Raw genomic sequence first — 23363 nt, forward strand, 5'->3', positions numbered from 1 at the left:
TCCGTTCTGCTATAAACGTAGTGTGAATTAAAGGTGTGAATACAGTGAATTGTGCAGCATTTCTTTATTTAGGTTTTACTCTAGCTGTTTAAGCTATAAGTCACATTATGAGCTGCAAAAGAGGGTTTTTTAAGCTACTGTGTGGGTCCTTTTTGGAAAAAAAAAATCAATCAGTAATATATTTGGAAATGAAGCATAGCCTTATAATAAATCGATACTAACTACTCACATATAAGGCTCATTATATCACAGTTTTTTTTCCCTGGTCTTTCTTAAATTTGTAGTTAAATCTAAGAAATTATTTCCACCATTTAAAGTTATAAAACTGTACATTGTAAAATAAAAGGCCTATACAGTCCTGTGCAAAAGTCTTAGGCCCCTTATTTTTTATTACAAATTTTTGTTGTAGATTTCTATTTTATGACTTCTACATTCATTATTGAGTCTAAATGTTACAAAAACTTTCTAGAGTCCAAATTTTATTATTTTCCCAGCACAAAATTAAATGTTACAAAAAAACCCTGTATCTGAGCAGCATATTCCATAAGAGAGACTTTTCAGATTAAAAAAAACATAATGAAGGCTACTGGGTTTTGCTACAAAATGAAGAAGCGAGTGTGAGAGTCAAAGATGAACTGTGGCTGGTTCTGTATACTCGGACTTGAAGCTCCCCACCGACATCTGGTTTGTATACGCGGACTTGAAGTGAGCCATCCTGCAGTGTGTCGGCTGCTCCCCAGAACAACACCATCAGTGCTTCCAGATGCTGACATTAGAGGAGGTTGACCGGCCTTTTGCATTCAGCCAACATCTCTGGGACGCCTGCTGGAAGTGGCTGAGACTGAACGACCACAACGCTGAGGGAATCCTTGACCTGGCGACACTGGAACAGTTTGTCGCGCGACTTCCAGAAGGAATGGCGGAGTGGGTCCAGTGTCATCACCCAGCATCATCACTGGAACAATCCATCAAATCCACATTCACTTGATATAAGCAGTCGCATGCAGTGATTGGCTACTCTACTACTAGACAGGGTTTTCCCCAAAGTGCGGATACGTGACACTCCTCTGCACTGCGTGACATCAGCGCTGCGCTGTCACTTACAGACCAAAAAAAGAAAAAAAATCAATACCATAAATTGAATAATGCAGAGTACTTTCCACACCTAAATATCTCCTATTCCCCTCTGAAAATGAGTAATAACTATAGAAATAGGAAGATATTGTATAGATCTAGACCTGGGCTATTCAGTTGGCGGCCCTCGAGCCAGGTCTGGCCCACGAGGCAATTTGTACCAGCCCTTTAAATAGTGTGTAAAAAAAAAAAGTCCAGATGCATGTGCTGCTCTCCACTCTCGTCTTCTAACTATGGTCCTATTCCTGCTGGCACGTTAGACAAAATGTTTTTTGAAAAAAGACTCGAAATGCACACTGAACGTAGCGTAATACTTCGCATTGTATTTGTATCAGCACAGTCCTTAAATAGCCCAACACATAGTTCTCTAATTGAGTTCAGGTGCGCTTTGTTCATGGCGCACGCACAGAGGCGGGCCTTCTAGTGCATGTGCCACAGCGCGCAGGACTGACACCAAGCAGGTTTTTTTTTTTTGTAATTAATTTTTTTTTTTGGGGGGGGTGAAAATGGGAAATGTGAGCAGTTTCCACCAATATCTCTCAGAAGTGCAGGATTTGCCGGCCACTTGACATCATTACAGGGAAAAATTTTTTTTTTTTAAATGGTCAGGCCAAAATCAGGATCTCCCGAATCTCCTGATGGCCCATCTGGGCCTGATGGTGCTGCAGGTAGGTGCCTCCTCACAGCTCCAGGGTTCCCTAAGGCTACATCCACATGACAACGGCAACGAGATGTTATTTAAAAATATATCGCATCCAAATGGGCAACGATCAGTAAAATATCAAGTCCATATGGCAACGCAACGCTTGCTGAAAACGAAGCAATACACATGCCACACCTCTAGGGGTGCTGTAAGATGGTCCCTTCGGAGACACCAGAACAATAGAAGAAGTAAGGATGCATGCGCATAAACTATTATGCGCGAGACTTCATATTAGCCACAAAGTCAGGAAAATCTGTTTGTAAAATTACATTATAATGACCAAATACAATGAAAAGTATTTTTCCAGTCTCACCTGTGAAAGGTAATCCCATGTGATCTCGTTTGGACGGCAAACCTGTTGGTACAGTTAAACGTAGCTAATCTTTATTCTCCACTTTGACCTATCCAATATGGCGGCAAGGATGACGTATGATTCTACGCGGAAGGCGGCGTCTTTAATGGTCCGGAATAAATTGAATGCTACACGTTGATGGATTAATTTGTTGTTTCTCACCTGTGAAAGGTAATCCCATGTGATCTCGTTTGGACGGTAAACCTGTTGGTACAGTTAAACGCAGCACATGAATCTTTATTTTCCGCTTTGACCTATCCAATATGGCGGCAAGGATGACGTATGATTCTACGCGGAAGGCGGCGTCTTTAATGGTCCGGAATAAATTGAATGCTACACGTTGATGGATTAATTTGCTCTTCTACGCCCTTTTTGAGGAATGTATTGTAGGACTTAAACCAACATATGAAGAGGTGAGATCGCTCCTTTTTTTCCCTATTTTTGCTGGCGGGATTGACTCTGCCCTAAGGGCAGAGTCTCTCTCTCTCTCTCTCTCTCTCTCTCTCTCACTTTGCACCATTACACAATAAATATTCACAGTGAAAATATTTTGTAAGTGCGTTTCATGAACCAAGTTATAGGATTTGTTGACAACTCGCATCGAGTTCGTTACACTTCTACCCGGCGTGAAGCACTCACAGTCATGTGGTTGTGACGTCATCGTAAACAAATCCGTTCTACTCATCCAGACGACTTTGCAATGGCAACGTTGCCAGATCTTTCCACTCTGGACCCCGTTCTCAAAAAGATTGCGTTTTGGGCACCCAAAACGCCGGTGCCGTGTGGACGCCAGGCCTAAACGATAAACAATTGTATCGGAGTCACCTGAATCCGTTGCTGTGTGGACAGGGCCTAAGTTTAGGGTACCACAAATGAAATGTATGTTTCTTCAATTTATTTCAGTCATTGCCTTTAAAATTGTTGCAGTAATCCATATCATCTGATTGTTAAACACCACTAGCTGTGACTGTGAGTGCATGGTGGCCCTGTGCTGTACTGAAGGATTCAGGGTGACCAGGAGAAAGTGGATACTGAAGATGAGTATTAATTTTTCAAAAGGTGTATGAAATCATTGCAGAAATTATGCATGACACTTCACCTTGAGCTCTTTGTCCAGGGTGGTGTTGGGGCTTAAGAAGGCCTGCACCATGTGTCCAGAGACAGGAAAGTTGGAGGGTAGTTTCTCGCACCTCTGGATCATCCGTGGATTTGCCCCATTCAGGAACTGATGGCCAAAAAACCAGTCCTCCTTCCAGTGTTCCATAACATATTCTAAAAACAGTCATAAGGCATTTATATTCAATTAGATAGTATTATTATGTGTTATTTACAGCTGAAGCATGAGGTTTAAATACAGTGATGCTTGAAAGTTTGTGAACCCTTTAGAATTTTCTATATTTCTGCATAAATATGACCCAAAACATCATCAGATTTTCACACAAGTCCTAAAAGTAGATAAAGAGAACCCAGTTAAACAAACGAGACAAAAATATTATACTTGGTCATTTATTTATTGAGGAAAATGATCCTTCTTCTTCTTCTTCTTTTGGCTGCTCCCGATTAGGGGTCGCCACAGCGGATCTTTCGTCTCCATTGCTCCCTGTCTTCCGCATCTTTCTCGACCACACCTGCCACTTTCATGTCCTCTCTCACCACATCCATGTATTTCCTCTTTGGCCTTCCTTGTTTTCGTTTGCCTGGCAGCTCCATCCTCAACATTCTCCTTCCAACATGCTCTGCATCTCTTCTCAGGATGTACCCATACCATCTCGGTCTCATCTCTCTAAGCTTAATTCCCAAGCTCTCCACATGTGCTGTCCCTCTGATGTGCTTGTTCCTTATCCTGTCCAACCTTGTCACTCCCATCACAAACCTTAACATCCTCAACTCCGCCACCTCCAACTTTGCCTCCTGTCTCTTCGTTAAGGATACTATCTCCAATCCATACATCACAGCTGGTCTCATTACTGTCTTATACATCTTACCTTTCACTTTTGCTGGGACTTTCCTATCATAAATCAAATCAAATCAAGTTTATTTGTACAGCGCTTTTAACAATAAACATTGTCGCAAAGCAGCTTTACAGAATTTGAACGACTTAAAACATGAGCTAATTTTATTCCTAATCTATCCCCAATGAGCAAGCCTGTGGCGACGGTGGCAAGGAAAAACTCCCTCAGACGACATGAGGAAGAAACCTCGAGAGGAACCAGACTCAAAAGGGAACCCATCCTCATTTGGGCAACAACAGACAGCCTGACTATAATATTAACAGTTTTAACATGTATAACCCTCAACTGTCCTCATGGGGCCATCCTTCACAGGAGTGGGGCGATAAAACTCCGACCAGACACAGGGCACCAGGATGGATCAAGCAGGTCCGAGGGGCAGAAGAGGCCAGCATCTCAATCCCAGGATCAACATGTAACTCAGAGGGACAGATTGGGGGGGGGGGAAGAGAGAGAGAGAAAGAAAACACATTGTTAGGTATGCCCTAAAAATGACTCCCAAAATCCTTCTCCAACTGTTCCACCCTGCCTGCACTCTCTTTCTCACCTCACTATCGCAGCCCCCATTTTCCTGCACAGTTGATCCCAGGTATTGAATTCACCAACTAACTTTATGTCTACTCCTTGCATCTTCACTACACTCTCATCCCCATTCTCATTGATGCACATGTACTCTGTTTTGCTACTGCTCACCTTCATTCCTCTTTGTTCCAATGCATACCTCCATCTCTCCAAACCCAACTCAACCTCCTTTCTACTTTCACCACATATCACAATATCATCCGCAAACATCATGTTCCATGGTGACTCTTGCCTCACTTCGTCCGTCAAGCTATCCATCACTATGGCAAACAAAAAAGGACTCAAAGCAGATCCTTGATGGAGTCCTGACCTTGAACCATTCAGTTGTTCCAACTGCACATCTCACTGCTGTTTCACTGTTCTCATACATGTCTTGCACCACTCTAATGTACTTCTCATTCACTCCACTCTTCCTCATACAATGCCATAACTCATCTCTCGGCACGCTATCGTATGCCTTCTCCAGGTCTACAAACACACAATGTAGCTTTCTCTGGCCTTCTCTGTACTTCTCCATTAACATTCTTAAAGCAAAAATTGCATCCGACGTGCTCTTCCTTGGCATAAACCCATAGTGCTGTTCACAGATTGCTACCTCTCTTCTCAATCTCGCCTCCAATACCCTTTCCCATAGCTTCATGGTGTGGCTCATCAATTTTATTCCTCTGTAATTATTGTAGCTCTGTACATCTCCCTTATTCTTGTATACTGGGACTAGCACACAGTTTCTCCATTCATTTGGCATTTTCTCATTCTCTAGGATCTTATTAAACAATCTCGTTAGGAATTCCACAGCTGTCTCACCCAAACATCTCCGAGCCTCAATCGGGATACCATCTGGTCCGACTGCTTTCCCAGTCTTCATTCTTTTCATGGCTGCCCTCACCTCATCCTTACTAACCAACTCTGCTTCCTGATTTGCTGTCTCCAATGAATCTGACCTTTTCTCTCTTGGATTCTCCTCATTTAATAAATCCTCAAAGTACTCTTTCCACCTTCTTAATACACTTTCTTTGTCAGCATATTTCCATTTCCATCTTTCATCACTCTTACCTGCTGTACATCCCTCGCTTCCCTGTTTCTCTGCCTAGCTAGTCTGTACAGGTCTTTCTCTCCTTCTTTGATGTCCAGGCTTTCGTACAACTCCTGGTATGCATCTGCTTTCACCTTCACTACCACTCTTTTTGCCTTCTGTCTCGTCTCTCTGTATAACCGCCTGCTTTCCTCGTCTCTCTGATCATCCCAATTCTTCTTTGCTAGCCTCTTCTCTTTTATAATTTCCTGCACTTCTTTGTTCCACCACCATGTCTCCTTGTCTTCCTTCTTTCTTCCCGATGACCATCCTAGGCAAGGCAAGGCAAGTTTATTTATATAGCGCATTTCATACACAGTGGCAGTTCAATGTGCTTTACAGAGGTAAAGGGAAAACAGTAAACAATAGAAAATAAAATTACATAAAATAAAGGGGGAAGAAGAGAGAAAAATAAAAATAAAAATAAGAATTAAACAATAGTAGAAATAAAATAATAAAATGAAGTAAAAGTTCAGTAAAAAACAGCAGAATAAAATAGAATAAAAGTTAAGTAAAGTTTAAAACATGACCACCCTAGCACCTTCCTTGCTGCTTCTCTTACTAGTACAGCAGTAGTATTCCAATCTTCTGGCAGACTTCCATGACCACTCAATGCTTGTCTCATTTCTTCCCTAAACTTCTTCTGATGTTCAACCTCTTTTAGTTTCCACCACTTAATTTTCGGCTCCACTATTTCATGCTTCCTCTTTTTCACTTTCAAGCTCATCCTGCACATGACCGCTTGATGTTGTCTAGCTACACTCTCCCCTGCCATCACTTTACAGTCTCCAGTCTCCTTCAGGTTACCCCTTCTGCAGAGTATGTAGTCCACCTGTGTAGATCTTCCTCCACTCTTAAACGTCACCCTGTGCTGCTCTTTCTTCTCAAAGTATGTATTGACTATTGTCAAATTCATCCTCTTTGAAAAATCAACCACCATTTGCCCTTCCACATTTCTCTCTCTCTTACACCATATCTGCCCATCACGTCCTCATCTCCTCTGTTTCCCTTGCCAGTATGTCCGTTGAAATCTGCTCCTATCAGCACACGCTCCTCCCTCCATATGTTTTCTACCACTTCATCCATCTTTTCCCAGAAAGACACTTTCTCTTCAGACTCACATCCAACCTGTGGAGCGTACGCACACACAACATTGGTTACCAGGAATCCTCAATTTATTGAGGAAAATTATCCAATATTACATATCTGTGTGTGGCAAAAGTATGTGAACCTCTCAGATTAGCAGTTAATTTGAAGGTGAAATTAGAGTCAGGTGTTTTCAATCAATGGGATGACAATCAGGTGTGAGTTGGCACCCTGTTTTATTTAAAGAACAGGGATCTATCAAAGTCTGATCTTCACAACACATGTTTGTGGAAGTGTATCATGGCATGAACAAAGGAGATTTCTGAGGACTTCAGAAAAAGCATTGTTGATGCTCATCAGGCTGGAATAGCTTACAAAACCATCTCTAAAGAGTTTGGACTCCACCAATCCACAGTCAGACAGATTGTGTACAAATGGAGGAAATTCAAGACCAATGTTACTCCCCAGGAGTGGTCGACCAACAAAGATCACTACAAGAGCAAGGCATGTAATAGTCAGTGAGGTCACAAAGGACCCCAGAGTAACTTCTAAGCAACTGAAGGCCTCTCTCACATTGGCTAATGCTAATGTTCATGAGTCAACCATCAGGAAAACACTGAAGAACAATGGTGTGCATGGCAGGGTTGCAAGGAGAAAGCCACTGCTCTCCAAAAAGAACATTGCTGCTCATCTGCAGTTTGCTAAAGATCATATTAACAAGCCAGAAGGCTATTGGAAAAATGTTTTGTGGATGGATGAGACCAAAATATAACTTTTTGGTTTAAATGAAAAGCGTTATGTTTGGAGAAAGGAAAAGACTGCATTCCAGCATAAGAACCTTATCTCATCTGTGAAACATGGTGATGGTAGTATCATGGTTTGGGCCTGTTTTGCTGCATCTGGGCCAGCATGGCTTGCCATCATTGATAGAACAATGAATTCTGAATTTTACCAGCAAATTCTAAAGGAAGATGTCAGGACACCTGTCCATGAACTGAATCTCAAGAGAAGGTGGGTCATGCAGCAAGACAATGACCCTAAGCACACAAGTCGTTCTACCAAAGAATGGTTAAAGAAGAACAAAGTTAATGTTTTGGAATGGCCAAATCAAAGTCCTGACCTTAATCCAATCGAAATGTTGTGGAAGGACCTGAAGCAAGCAATTCATGTGAGGAAACCCACCAACATCTCAGAGTTGAAGCTGTTCTGTCCGGAGGAACGGGCTAAAATTCCTCCAATCCGGTTTGCAGGACTGAACAACAGTTACCGGAAACGTTTAGTTGCACTTATTGCTGCACAAGGGGGTCACACCAGATACTGAAAGCAAATGTTCACATACTTTTGCCACTCACAGATATGTAATATTGGATCATTTTCCTCAATAAATAAATGACCAAGTCTAATATTTTTGTCTCATTTGTTTAACTGGGTTCTCTTTATCTACTTTTAGGACTTGTGTGAAAATCTGATGATGTTTTAGGTCATATTTATGCAGAAATATAGAAAATTCTAAAGGGCTCACAAACTTTCAAGCACCACTCTAAATGTTTCTATTTACAGATAATATTTATTACTTTACTGTAACTTAATTGTAAGTTGAAAAGAATGCAGTTATTTGGCATAAAAAAGGGTATTGGACCATAAGTCAAAAGAAACACTAACAATACTCATCTTGTTGATTACACAAATGCTTTTCTAAATATTTTTGCGACAGTGAAGTTGATTAGAAATCACTTGTATATAACAGGGTTTAAAAAAAAAACAGCAACTACACCGGTAATGGGACTCCGTAATGTCCAAAATATTTGTTTAAAATCATCCAGATCTTTCCATGACTTCCCAATCCAGAAAACCATCTTCTTCAGAGACAGCTCCAAAATCCTGAGGGTGATTAAATTAAAAACATAATATGTACAGATGTGCATGACACACATGCTTTTATGACTGCTTAAATGTAGATGCTCACGCATATTGAAGTGATCCTTCAAAGTCACAGCGCTTCTCATTGGCAAAGCAAACATCCTGGGGTAGGTCTGCCACTGAGTTGGCATCTATGCATTTGGGAATTCCTGAATCCCAGGTTTTCCATCTAACAATATAATACAATAAAATAATCTAATTTAACACAAATAAACATCAGTAACATAAAGAAAACAGCAAACAGAAGTTGTAAAATAGGTCAGGTATGCCATTAAGATCCATAAACAATTATTTTAAAACATTTCTACAAAAGTTTCCAACCTCTAACTGAATACAATAGAAGTCAGAATTAAGTGACCATCAACATATTACATTTTTTCACATAATTTTCAGATATAATGGGAAGTAACACATGTAAGAACCCACTCTTCTGCAGCAATTCAAAAACAGAAAAGATCCTGTAGTAGCAGAAGTTCTCAGTTGCACAGACCCCTGTATAAGAAAACTGCTGATGGCTTTGCACCAACTGACTTTCATTTCATGTATGCAGACAGACAGTCTTGTTTCTGGGCAGGACTCTGGTGATATCAAAGGCATTTCATAACTTTGAGTTCTACGCAAACAGTTTTAGTGGGCTTCCTTTCCACTTGCCAAATTTCTTTTTGTCTAGGCCCTCCACATAGGGTCCTTGAATACAGTCATACCCCTGGGTAATGCTCCAATGAAATCCACACCAAAGGGCTATCAGACAGACTTTGAGTTTCAAGTTTAAAAGGGGGGGAATATGCCATATCCAAACAGAGCAGATAAGAAAGTAATATAATCATAACCTTTCAAAGCTGCTGAGGCAGGTAGACATGTCAGGAAAAAGAATGTACATATAAAAAATAAACATCTTTGTGATTTTCTTCATATGAATGTAGTGCCTGCTGGCACACATCATAGAAAATGCAAGAAACAGTAGCTTGACAGGTTAACCAGGCACATTGCATTTTGCATCAGTGCTCCTGATACCATGTGGTTTGTGCACTAATTCTCCTGCTTAAGCCAACTGATACACGACTTACAAACTCTTTCAAAATCTCAGAATTGCTACCTTTTCAACACAACTTTAAATCACTTGCAATCAGTTGTTTGGTGTTGTAGTGGAGTGCACACTAGATCATCACTCATAGAAGTGTTACACACTGCATGATCTTTCACCTTGAGCGATTGCCACCGAAATTAGCTAGCGACTGGGAAATTGGGGCCAAAACTGTGTAGTATGCATTAGCCCTTCCTGATGTTGCATACTGATTACTGACTGATACCCTGCCCCCATCCTCTCCCAACTATTTTCCAACAGTGTAAGTGCCCATTCACTAACTCCAAGTAAACTCCAGATCCTATTACTACCAGAATGCAAAGTCCTTATTGCCACTCCACAAATACTTCTAGAGCTGTAATCATCACACAATGCAAATAATATTATAAAAAATGACAATGCACAAGATAAAATATCTTTATAAAGTATATAAAAGTAATGTGGAATTGAGGGAAACAAAATAAACTACAGGATAAACAGAAGGTGTACTCAAAAATCCAAAGAGATTTCAACCTTCTGGAAAAGATTTCAGTAAAAAAAAAAAAAGCAACAGGAGAAAATGGGAGAGAGTGAGAGAGAAATAATTTTCAGTGACATTCTGATATAAATAATGCTGTGCCAAGTAATTTATCTCTCCAGTAATAATGCATTTAGTTAGATTACAACTGGGGTAGCACCATATGAATCAGCGAAAATGCTCACTTTGTATTCTTTGTAAATTTCTAATGATTCTGTACCTTGTATATATTATTTGCGATCCATCTAAAATAAGAAAAGACAAAAGTATGTGCTAGCATGTTTGACTGTAAGTAAGCACCTATATTGTGAGTTCTTTTAAATTGTGAAGAACAGGTAGCTACATAAGCAGTGTTGTGTACTGTTGGGCTAACTGTGACCTGTTAGTTGTGTACTATATTGCTAAAAATGGTCTCAGTAACTGTCCTCGAGTGTAGAGCCTCCAATTGTGTAAATGCAAAAGGACAAGTGGTAATCCATCCATCCATTATCTGTAGCTGCTTATCCTGTCCTAGAGGGTCACAGGCAAGCTGGAGCCTATCCCAGTTGACTATGGGCGAGAGGCAGGGTACACCCTGGACAAGTCGCCAGGTCATCACAGGGCCCTGCACATAGACACAGACAACCATCCACACTCACATTCACACCTACGGTCAATTTAGAGTCACCAGTTAACCTAACCTGCATGTCTTTGGACTGTGGGGGAAACCGGAGCACCCGGAGGAAACCCACGCAGACACAGGGAGAACATGCAAACTCCTAACAGTGGTAAACTATGCAAAATACAGACATCTAGTGCTGGAATATACACACCGGAAAGTTTTCTGTCTCTCCTGCAGCTGTGCCTTTCTATGAGTCAGCTCCTGAGGCAGGATCTCATCACACAGCTTTTTCGCTGTTGAAGAAGTGAGAAAGAAGCCACCCTTAGGAATATTAAGCTTAAATTGGGGTGAGATAAAATCCTCACTGGGGCAGATGCTAGGACTGACCTGTGCCATCACGGACTTCTACTTTACTATCCCCCACTAACCAACAGTAGCAGGGGAAGGTTTGTGTGTTTTTCCCTCCTGGTGGTGTGACTTTCACATAATTGCAATACCAGTTATCTTCCACAAAGTACTTCTGTTTCTCCAAGCGTACCAGGAGCACACGACCTAGAGGACCTGAGCTCTGGACAATGTATTCATCACCCTGTAGAAGAAAGAAATAAGAGAAATACAATTTGTGTATAATAATGAGAAACAATGCCTATTAAAAAGAAGCAATTTCATGATATAGTTTAACATGGATAAAAGACAGTCCAGTTTCCAAAATTGTACAAGTTCAAATCCCAGGACTCAATCCCAGACACTGTTGAGCCCTTAAGAAAGTTTTGATTGCTCAGTTAGATGCTTGGGTTGTATCCTCAATTGTATGTTACTCTTAATAAAAGCATATGACAAAAAAGTAATTTTGCTACATATTCTGTACAATCATTTCTCTACACTTACTGTGCCTCTACACAGATCCAAGCCTGGGTTGTCCAACATCGTCTTCTCACTCTCTCCATTCTCCCCCACCAGGGTTATGTAGACATAGTTATTAGTACCCGAGTACTCTAAGGTTCCTGTAGCCACAGTCACTTTGTATTCCATCTGCACACACAATTCACATCAACTCTTGCAATAGGAAATGACCACTATATTACAATTTCTCACAGCTGCTGATTTCAATTTTAAACGATTGATTTCAGAATTTCAAATATATGTTTTCTCACCCAGAAATCCTAAAGCTGCCATGTCTGTGCAAACCTGCAAATCTGGATCTTTTACAATAGCATATTTATACATGCCTGGCTGCATCCTTATGGTATGTTATGGTATGTTCCTTATGGAGAAATGTTAAAATGGAGCAAAATTTTGGAAATGCTCTAGAGAGAATGTTTATCAATGTTCGACTTATGAATGGGCAAAAAGACATTTTTATCGATCATAAAAAATAAATCAATAAATGCATGCAACTGAAAATGTAGTGTTTTATATTCTGGGGGGAAAAACTCATTAATTTTGCATGTGCAGTATGAAATTGGTAGTGCTACTTCTGTTGACATGAGAAATTCTGCTAAATATGTAAATGATTTCATATTAATTTGCATCCAGCTCACTAGCTAGAAAAAAAGTTTTAGAAGTACATGCATTCACAATCATTTGAAACCTTTTAAACAATTAAGAAACAGCCATTTCCTCTTTGGAGGCACCACTACACCAGCATCAGAAACAACAATAGTTGGTGCCTTTTATAAATACTTGGTGCTAGTTGTATATTTCTACCTGGGGTTATTTTTGTATTTTGGAAATAATTATATACAAGGGTTTATGAATAGTCAGGAACTAATGGGAGTTAAACTACATTTATTTGATTTTTGTACGTATTATACAGAGATTCTCGGCTCCCGGTTGATATAGTTTAGAAAGAAATCAGCTCACAGTTAAGGTGAAGGAAGAAGACAAACAGCCACACTCATAAGCAGCTTTACACACATGGCCACAAACAGAGAGTGACTTTTGTTAGTTACACAATTTCTTTTTATTGTTCACACTTTTCAGTTCGGGGTGGCATGGTGGTTAGCGCTGTTGCCTCACAGCAAGAAGGTCTGGGTTCAAGCCCTGTGGCCAGCAAGGGTCTTTTTGTGCAGAGTTTGCATGTTCTCCCCATGTCCATGTGGGTTTGCTCCAGTTTCCCCCGCAGTCCAAAGACATGCAGGTTAGGTGAATGGTTGTCTGTGTCAATGTGTCAGCCCTGTGATGACCTGGCGACTTGTCCAGGGTGTACCCCGCCTTTTGCCCGTAGTCAGCTGGGACAGGCTCCAGCTTGCCTGCGACCCTGTAGAACAGGATAAAGTGGCTAGAGATAATGAGATGAGATGACTTATCAGTGACTAATAACAAAACATAAACACAATCCACATATACACACACGTGTGATGGAGTGTCACAGCTCTCTCTCTCGTTCCTGGCTGTATAAAAGAGACACACGTTAATATACAGCCAGTAATTAGACACAGGTACACTTTGTCACCGGTTACGTATTGGTTCAACCTGACTCCTGGCCATTCACAGCCAATGCTCCACCACACCCTCACTGCCACAATACCTTCTTAAATTAAAGCATAGTAATCAATATTTACCTTGTAAGCCTTGTTAGTGAACACTTGTGGGTTCTTTTATCCTGTCTCAACCGCTTCCTTTCTCTGGCTTTTGTGCAATTTGTATGTTATTTTTAGGTCAACTTTCCCCAACTTATATCTTTTCTCTCAAGTTGTTCCTCCTTTCAGTCCTCCCCTTTCTCTCTGTATGACTACACATGTAATTGAGGAAGATTGAGGCACTGCCTAAAAGTGTAGCTCCCATCTGTTTCTGGGTTGTAGAATTTTCTTATATCATAGCCAGCCTCTTTTGTTTTATTTCTTTACCGTTATAGTTACTATACTGTTTCCTTATGTTGCACAAAATGTCGGGCGACAACAGCGACAAGTTACTCACTACTATACTGTCCCGACTACTACTCTACTTCACTGTTCACTTCATTAGTTGTTGGCTTTCCTGTGGTGGCAGAAACACACAGGACCAAAACCATCAGAAAACAACTTGATGGGTTTCTTTACCATATGTTTCCACACCCTATACCCATGGGGCTCCGTTCTGCTATAAACGTAGTGTGAATTAAAGGTGTGAATACAGTGAATTGTGCAGCATTTCTTTATTTAGGTTTTACTCTAGCTGTTTAAGCTATAAGTCACATTATGAGCTGCAAAAGAGGGTTTTTTAAGCTACTGTGTGGGTCCTTTTTGGAAAAAAAAAATCAATCAGTAATATATTTGGAAATGAAGCATAGCCTTATAATAAATCGATACTAACTACTCACATATAAGGCTCATTATATCACAGTTTTTTTTCCCTGGTCTTTCTTAAATTTGTAGTTAAATCTAAGAAATTATTTCCACCATTTAAAGTTATAAAACTGTACATTGTAAAATAAAAGGCCTATACAGTCCTGTGCAAAAGTCTTAGGCCCCTTATTTTTTATTACAAATTTTTGTTGTAGATTTCTATTTTATGACTTCTACATTCATTATTGAGTCTAAATGTTACAAAAACTTTCTAGAGTCCAAATTTTATTATTTTCCCAGCACAAAATTAAATGTTACAAAAAAACCCTGTATCTGAGCAGCATATTCCATAAGAGAGACTTTTCAGATTAAAAAAAACATAATGAAGGCTACTGGGTTTTGCTACAAAATGAAGAAGCGAGTGTGAGAGTCAAAGATGAACTGTGGCTGGTTCTGTATACTCGGACTTGAAGCTCCCCACCGACATCTGGTTTGTATACGCGGACTTGAAGTGAGCCATCCTGCAGTGTGTCGGCTGCTCCCCAGAACAACACCATCAGTGCTTCCAGATGCTGACATTAGAGGAGGTTGACCGGCCTTTTGCATTCAGCCAACATCTCTGGGACGCCTGCTGGAAGTGGCTGAGACTGAACGACCACAACGCTGAGGGAATCCTTGACCTGGCGACACTGGAACAGTTTGTCGCGCGACTTCCAGAAGGAATGGCGGAGTGGGTCCAGTGTCATCACCCAGCATCATCACTGGAACAATCCATCAAATCCACATTCACTTGATATAAGCAGTCGCATGCAGTGATTGGCTACTCTACTACTAGACAGGGTTTTCCCCAAAGTGCGGATACGTGACACTCCTCTGCACTGCGTGACATCAGCGCTGCGCTGTCACTTACAGACCAAAAAAAGAAAAAAAATCAATACCATAAATTGAATAATGCAGAGTACTTTCCACACCTAAATATCTCCTATTCCCCTCTGAAAATGAGTAATAACTATAGAAATAGGAAGATATTGTATAGATCTAGACCTGGGCTATTCAGTTGGCGGCCCTCGAGCCAGGTCTGGCCCACGAGGCAATTTGTACCAGCCCTTTAAATAGTGTGTAAAAAAAAAAAGTCCAGATGCATGTGCTGCTCTCCACTCTCGTCTTCTAACTATGGTCCTATTCCTGCTGGCACGTTAGACAAAATGTCTCTTTCTACTTTAAAAAAGTGAAAAGTTGACACAGAAAACAGGCAATTCAACAGTGAAGGGACAGAGAAGTATCCTTTCTGTGTGAATAATGACAGAGTTTGCACTGAAAGCAAAGGAGCTGGTAACACCATTAAATGAAGCATCTTTACAACTTGAACTCCTTGACATTCAGTCATCAGATGACCTGCGACAGTCAGGTCATCTGAATGGCAGGTCAGAATCAGTTAGCAGGTTCTGAATAGTTTTGGACTCATGATGTCAGCCACGAGAAACTCCCTCATTCAAGGGATTTTGCTTTTTTTTATCTTCACAATGTTTGGCAGTACTTACACATGCGAATCGTCATTCTCACACATGAATATCATTAAAACTAATAATTGCGCATCCCTCACTGCCCAGAAGCTGCACCATTGTATGCGTATTGCCCTGACCACACATACACCTGATTTCACTGCTCTTGCTAAATAGAACAAATGTAATTTCTCTCATTAGATGGTAAATATTAGCTGATTTTTGAAATGTCTGATGCAATTGTAATAGAATTACTTTAACTTAAGAAAAAACACTGCACTGATATGTTGTCTTATAATTCCCCAGAGGAAAATATTGCTTTTGACAACTGTCTCATCTTTCTCTTTCAGAAACAAATCTCTCTCTCTCTCTCCTAAAGGGGTTTTAGGATAAACAAGTCAGAATTCAGTAAGATCTGGCCAATGTCTCATCATCTCATCTCATTATCTCTAGCTGCTTTATCCTTCTACAGGGTCGCAGGCAAGCTGGAGCCTATCCCAGCTGACTACAGGCGAAAGGCGGGGTACACCCTGGACAAGTCGCCAGGTCATCACAGGGCTGACACATAGACACAGACAACCATTCACACCTACGGTCAATTTAGAGTCACCAGTTAACCTAACCTGCATGTCTTTGGACTGTGGGGGAAACCGGAGCACCCGGAGGAAACCCACGCGGACACGGGGAGAACATGCAAACTCCGCACAGAAAGGCCCTCGCCGGCCCCGGGGCTCGAACCCAGGACCTTCTTGCTGTGAGGCAACAGCGCTAACCACTACACCACCGTGCCGCCCTATGTCTCATCATGTTACTTCTTAATTTAAACTTCAAAGAACTAGCCTAGGGCGGCATGGTGGTGTAGTGGTTAGCGCTGTCGCCTCACAGCAAGAAGGTCTGGGTTTGAGCCCCATGGCCGGCGAGGGCCTTTCTGTGTGAAGTTTGCATGTTCTCCCGGGTGCTCCGGTTTACCCCACAGTCTAAAGACATGCAGGTTAGGTTAACTGGTGACTCTAAATTGACCGTAGGTGTGAATGGTTGTCTGTGTCTATGTGTCAGCCCTGTGATGACCTGGCGACTTGTCCAAGGTGTACCCTGCCTTTCGCCTGTAGTCAGCTGGGATAGGCTCCAGCTTGCCTGCAACCCTGTTACAGGATAAAGTGGCTAGAGATGAGAAATAGTCTATTGTCAAAGCTCAATTAAGTCCAACTTAAGATCTTGAAATACCGTTCTGCTATTATTTTGCTCTTAAAGGGATTTTAGGAGAAACAGATCAGAATTCAGTAAGATCTTATTTATTTATGTGAGACAAAGACAAGACTGTTGTGAGCAGTAATATTTTCCTCTGGGTCATTCCATACTGTGCACTTGTCTTTTTTTTTTGGTACAGTTGTGTGCAATAAAGTCTTAGTTAAATGAATGAAATTCTAAATGTGATATGGCTCATCTGGACTGATTTCCTAACATGCCATTTGAATGTAGAAAAGCTTGGGCCTTTGTCTTTAAACAATACAATGCACTGACATTGTTATGCAGTTACAAAATAGACTATATATAAGAACTCCAATGTTGTTGTTGTACTTTACTGTATCTGTTAATGTGGTTACTCATATACTCAATCATATAGAATATGGATGAGTCTGTGCTGTATGTGCTTTATCTCATGCCACAGTACCTGAGTGAATTTCTGGTCCTTTATGACTCATCACAACAACTTAGATCAAAAGGTGCAGGCTATCTGTTGATACCTCAAATAGTTAAGGCTCCAGCAGAGGGACGGCCTTCTCTCACAAATCCCCCCAGTTATGGAACAGCCGTACAAGTAGTGTTCAGGTCTCAGACACAGTCTCAATGTTTAAGTCTTGGCTGAAAATATAGTTGTTTCGTCAAGCCTTTTTATTACATAAAGTAGCACATCTGGAGGATTCTTGGGCAGAGAGTGTTTTGATAAGTGTTTTGAAGAGTGTTTTGAAGTGCCCTTGAGCAAGCCACCTAACCCCCAACTGCTCTGCAGGCTGCTCTAGGTATGTTGTATGTCGATCTGTGAAATGCCTGTAATGTAATGTCATGTAATGGTAAAATGGGATGTTTGGATGCTGTCCCCTCCCTTACATGTTCACTCAGGTTTGTTGACAGTAGAGTGGACTTATGTACACTTTATGTATCACGGTGCCCTCAAGTCTCTGTTACATTCTGACTCTCCCTTTTAGTTATGCTGTCATATTTAGTCTTGCCGGAGTCCCCACTAGCACTCAGCACACAATGTACACTGTTCGTAACCATTACATGACAGTGAGCAAACCAAATCTCTCTCTATTGTGCTACATGTGCCACTCCTGAGATACAGTTAGGTCCATAAATATTTGGACAGAGGCAACATTTTTCTAATTTTGGTTCTGTAAATTACCACAATGAATTGTGAACAAAACAATTCAGATGCAGTTGAAGTTCAGACTTTCAGCTTTAATTCAGTGGGTTGAACAAAATGATTGCATAAAAATGTGAGGAACTAAAGCATTTTTTAAACACAATCCCTTCATTTCAGGGGCTCAAAAGTAATTGAACAAATTAAATAATTGTAAATAAAATGTTAATTTCTAATACTTGGTTGAAAACCCTTTGTTGGCAATGACTGCCTGAAGTCTTGAACTCATGGACATCACCAGACGCTGTGTTTCCTCCTTTTTAATGCTCTGCCAGGCCTTTACTGCAGCAGTTTTCAGTTGCTGTTTGTTTGTGGGTCTTTCTGTCTGAAGTTTAGTCTTTAACAAGTGAAATGCATCCTCAATTGGGTTGAGATCAGGTGACTGACTTGGCCATTCAAGAATATTCCACTTCTTTGCTTTAATAAACTCCTGGGTTGCTTTGGCTTTATGTTTTGGGTCATTGTCCATCTGTATTATGAAATGCCGACCAATCAGTTTGGCTGCATTTGAGCACACAGTATGTCTCTGAATACCTCAGAATTCATCCGGCTGCTTCTGTCCTGTATCACATCAATAAACACTAGTGACCCAGTGCCACTGGCAGCCATGCATGCCCAAGCCATCACACTGCCGCCGCCGTGTTTCACAGATGATGTGGTATGCTTTGGATCATGAGCTGTACCATGCCTTCTCCATACTTTTTTCTTTCCATCATTCTGGTAGAGGTTGAGCTTGGTTTCATCTGTCCAAAGAATGTTCTTCCAGAACTGTGCTGGCTTTTTTAGATGTTTTTAGCAAAGTCCAATCTAGCCTTTTTATTCTTGAGGCTTATGAGTGGCTTGCACCGTGCAGTGAACCCTCTGTATTTACTTTCATGCAGTCTTCTCTTTATGGTAGATTTGGATATTGATAGGCCTACCTCCTGGAGAGTGTTGTTCACTTGGTTGGCTGTTGTGAAGGGGTTTCTCTTCACCATGGAAATTATTCTGCGATCATCCACCACTGTTGTCTTCTGTGGGCGTCCAGGTCTTTTTGCATTGATGAGTTCACCAGTGCTTTCTTTCTTTCTCAGGATGTACCAAACTGTAGATTTTGCCACTCCTAATATTGTAGCAATTTCTCGGATGGGTTGTTTTCGCAGCTTAAGGCTGGCTTGTTTCACCTGCATGGAGAGCTCCTTTGACCGCATGTTTTCTTCACAGCAAAATCTTCCAAATGCAAGCACCACACCTCAAATCAACTCCAGGCGTTTTATCTGCTTAATTGAGAATGACATAACGAAGGAATTTCCCACACCTGCCCATGAAATAGCCTTTGAGTCAATTGTCCAATTACTTTTGGTCCCTTTAAAAACAGGGTGGCACATGTTAAGGAGCTGAAACTCCTAAACCTTTCATCCAATTTTAATGTGGATACCCTCAAATGAAAGCTGAAAGTCTGGACTTTATGTCCATTATATAACTATAACTTGACTATGTTTCAGTAACACGGGCGATTGCTCTAAGACAACAAGGGAGGCTCAGCCTCCTCTAAAAATGACAAACATCGTGTAGGATGAATTGCGCTAGGCTTATGTTATAGCCGACCTTATAACATTGCTATTTCAGATCCAGAATCATAGAAATATATGTGCTCAACCCAACTACAGTGCGAAATCATTCTGTTATAACTTTCCCCAGTTCGCCTAATGTGTGCGTGAGTTTTTCCCCCTCGTGACAGCGCGATGCAGCCCAGTCTCAGTGGATTGAGAGCTCTGTGCTTGTCAATCTCAAAATGCAAGACGATTATTGGACAAATACTGCGAAAATACCCACCCACGGAGTCTCATGGACTCCCAGCCTCAGTGGACTTCAACGGCATTTGGGAGCTATGCGCTTTTCAATCTCAAAATGCAAGACGGTTATTGGACAAATACTGCGAAAATGCCCGCCCACGGACTCCAAGCCTCACATGGGAGGGACATGGCAGTTTCCGCGAGGAGACTGGTGATTGGTGAAAGCGGCCGGATATTTTCTTTGATTGACAGCTAGTTTCAACTATAGACAGGCAGCGGTACAGTGTTGCCAGATTGGGCGGTTTTAAGTGCATTTTGGTGGGTTTTGAACATATTTTGGGCTGGATAACGTCAGCAGTATCTGGCAACATCAGTTCAGTCCCATGCGGATTCGCAAGTGCTGCGGTGTATTGTAAGAGATCAGCTTACATTTCGATTTCATTCATTACATATGGTTTCTACCAGCTTTTTTAGTTTGTATATATTTTCATTGTAAATAAAGTGTAAATATAGTGTTGTCAAGTTTGCTATCTTAGTTCCAGAAATTTTGTTTATTTGAGTGACTGAACTTGAGGGGGCTAGTCAGCTAGCAAGAAAGCTGTGCACGGATGACAAGCATTGCTGATTTAATTTTGGTGAAGCCATTTGCCAGTCTTCCTTTCAAGGAAAAAATTAAAATTAAAGAGGAGGGTAGACCAACACCTCAAATTGACTTGGTGAAAAAGGTAGGGAATAATACTCATTCCTTTCAGCTCTCCTGGTACGAGAAAGTGAATTGGCTAACAGCAAGTGACCCACATCAACAACAGTAAATAGGCTACTTTAGTAATATGTCATGGATGGACCAAAAATATAGAATCTATTTAAAATGTTTATGCTGAGTATATTATATTGGAATATATGTTTTTCTGGATATGAATTAAACACAGCTACAACTTGGAAAACATTTTTAAACAAAAACACAGCCGAGGTCAATTTTTAAACAACATGCCACAATTTTAAAATATAAAATGTTAAAATATACTCCCCCCCAACACCACCATTATGTATATTGGACAGTAGGCTAATGGGCCAAAAGAACCTGTTATTTCACAGTTTGTGACGCTGCCAACAATCAGCCAGATCAGAGGCAAGAGTATGGGCAAAACTGATGTGTTTTTTCTTTTAAAATCTGGAAATATCGTAACCAATCAGCCTCCCCTGTTTGAAAGACTACCAGCCGCCACTGTTCAGTAAACAGGTAAAAAAATTTGTGTCAGTGTCCAAATATATATATGGACCTAACTGTACCAGTGATGCTGACCTGATGCGTTACTTCTGGCTGAAGTTCTCATCACTTCACTCCTGTGGAGGATGACCCCTTATGGACAGCCTAAAGATCCACTTAGAAGATAGTTTTGGAGAATTAATACAAAAGTTTTGCTATGATGGCTCAGGACTGCAGTTGCCATGAACAGATTTACATTCAAGTCTCAATCAGTACACAGTTGATAATGTAGGTGCATTTAGTAATTATTAAGTGATCTCATTAAATCAGTCTCATTAAATTTGAAGGTTAATAATTAAAATGAATCAGTCTCATTTGAAGTGAATTGAATCAGTGAATCATTCAAAGTGAATCAGTGAATCTCATCTCATTATCTCTAGCTGCTTTATCCTTCTACAGGGTCGCAGGCAAGCTGGAGCCTATCCCAGCTGACTACGGGCGAAAGGCGGGGTACACCCTGGACTAGACCCCGAAGCCGTTTGTTTTCAGGATAATGGCTGGCTGATGAAATTATTGGCTGGCTAGCTGACTCAGCCAAAACCTTAATGGCTGCTGCAGCCACCAAAATGTTTATGGCTATAAATGGCTGATACTGGACGTCACTGTGTGGCATATATCCGGGCGAACGGATCAAACAAATGGGGGGAATAAATAGCAAATTACCACAGGTCCCCTGGTCTCTTACTTCATTGTAAATATAAATCTAGCAAGATTGTAGTTCAATGCTAATAATAAGCTAATCTGGATTGTTCGAGGAAGGCATCTAGCTATCTACTCTCACTAACAATGACCAGTGAAGGACTGGCAGCTATGTTACTACGATGAAAGTAGAGTGGTGGAGTACTTTTTTTTTTTATCAATCTCGAAGTATGTGAAACAAACAAACAAACAAAACACCTTTACACTTTCCCTCAGCAGCGGCAAAGAATGCAGCCATCTCGTCGATATCGGAGTCGATTGATGCTCTGGGTGGGTTCCCGGGTTCCCCAGTGTATCGTGGTAACGGTGTGAGGGGCGGGAAGCCAGACAGGTAGTCACAACGGCAAGCTTGTGGTGGCTCTCTGTGCTGTGATATCAGTTCTAAATCTCTACAGTGTATGCCTATACGTCTCTATTGTGTTACTACTAGTGTGTACAGTTGATCATGTTTGTGTCACTTTTCTTCAGTGTTGGGCACGTTACTTTCAAAAAGTAATTAGTTATAGTTACTAGTTACTTTTCTCAAAAAGTAACTGAGTTAGTAACGGAGTTACTTTGTCATAAAAGTAACTAATTACCAGGGAAAGTAATTATTCGTTACATTTTGTTCCCCCTCAAAAAAAAAAATCAAATTCAATTAGTGTAATCATAATAAAAGTGAATGTTAAATGTGTTTAATGACTGAAATGGACACTTAACAGAACCAATTAGTAACGTTATCTACACTATATTAATATTTTTGTGGGACAATGTGAGAAGACATCTATCAAATTTAATATATTTTTGTAGTTATTAAAATTGTTACTAATTACTGGCCACTGACGAGGACAAACGCTTTGTTCCTCGACACAATGTGCATTGCACGTAAACACTCTTGCCTTTTATTTCAAGTAATGAAAAGTCCTGGCTGTATTTCCAATGTGAAAGCGCAGTGCTGGGCTGACCGCTCGCCATCGCTGGCTCTTCCGATTGAAAGAGCGCGCAGTAGTGCAGTAGGCGTGGCCTACCTACATATGTTGTCCAAATCTACTCTGATTGGCTTACTGTGCCGTTGTCTCGCGTCTCCCCGCCCCACACGAAAGCAGAGTAAAGAAAGGCTGAACGAGCAGCGTGCCAGATGAGAACAGCTTTAATAAAGTAACGCATAGTATTTTATTGTAAGTAACGGGAACGGCGTTATAACGATGTAAAAAGTAATTAGTTAGATTACTCGTTACTAAAAAAAGTAATGCCGTTAGTAACGCCGTTTATTTCTAACGCCGTTATTCCCATCACTGCTTTTCTTGTAGCTCATGATGTGGATAAACCCATTATTTGATGTACACAATTCTTAGTGGCTCAGCCAAATTTTATTAGATAGCGGCTCAAATTG

At 40.8% G+C, this 23363-nt stretch overlaps 1 long non-coding RNA gene across 1 annotated transcript; it reads right to left on the bottom strand.

Annotated features, from left to right (window-relative positions):
* Positions 1-11447: 11447 nt before the first annotated feature.
* Positions 11448-11985, bottom strand: LOC132887084 (uncharacterized). Its single transcript, XR_009654767.1, has 2 exons — positions 11949-11985; positions 11448-11649 (listed from the first exon to the last, which is right to left on the bottom strand). It is a non-coding gene; the product is annotated as an uncharacterized LOC132887084 (long non-coding RNA).
* Between the last annotated feature and the right edge of the window lie 11378 nt (positions 11986-23363).

This window comes from Neoarius graeffei, chromosome 1 (assembly GCF_027579695.1).
Source record: "Neoarius graeffei isolate fNeoGra1 chromosome 1, fNeoGra1.pri, whole genome shotgun sequence".
NCBI lineage: Eukaryota > Metazoa > Chordata > Actinopteri > Siluriformes > Ariidae > Neoarius > Neoarius graeffei.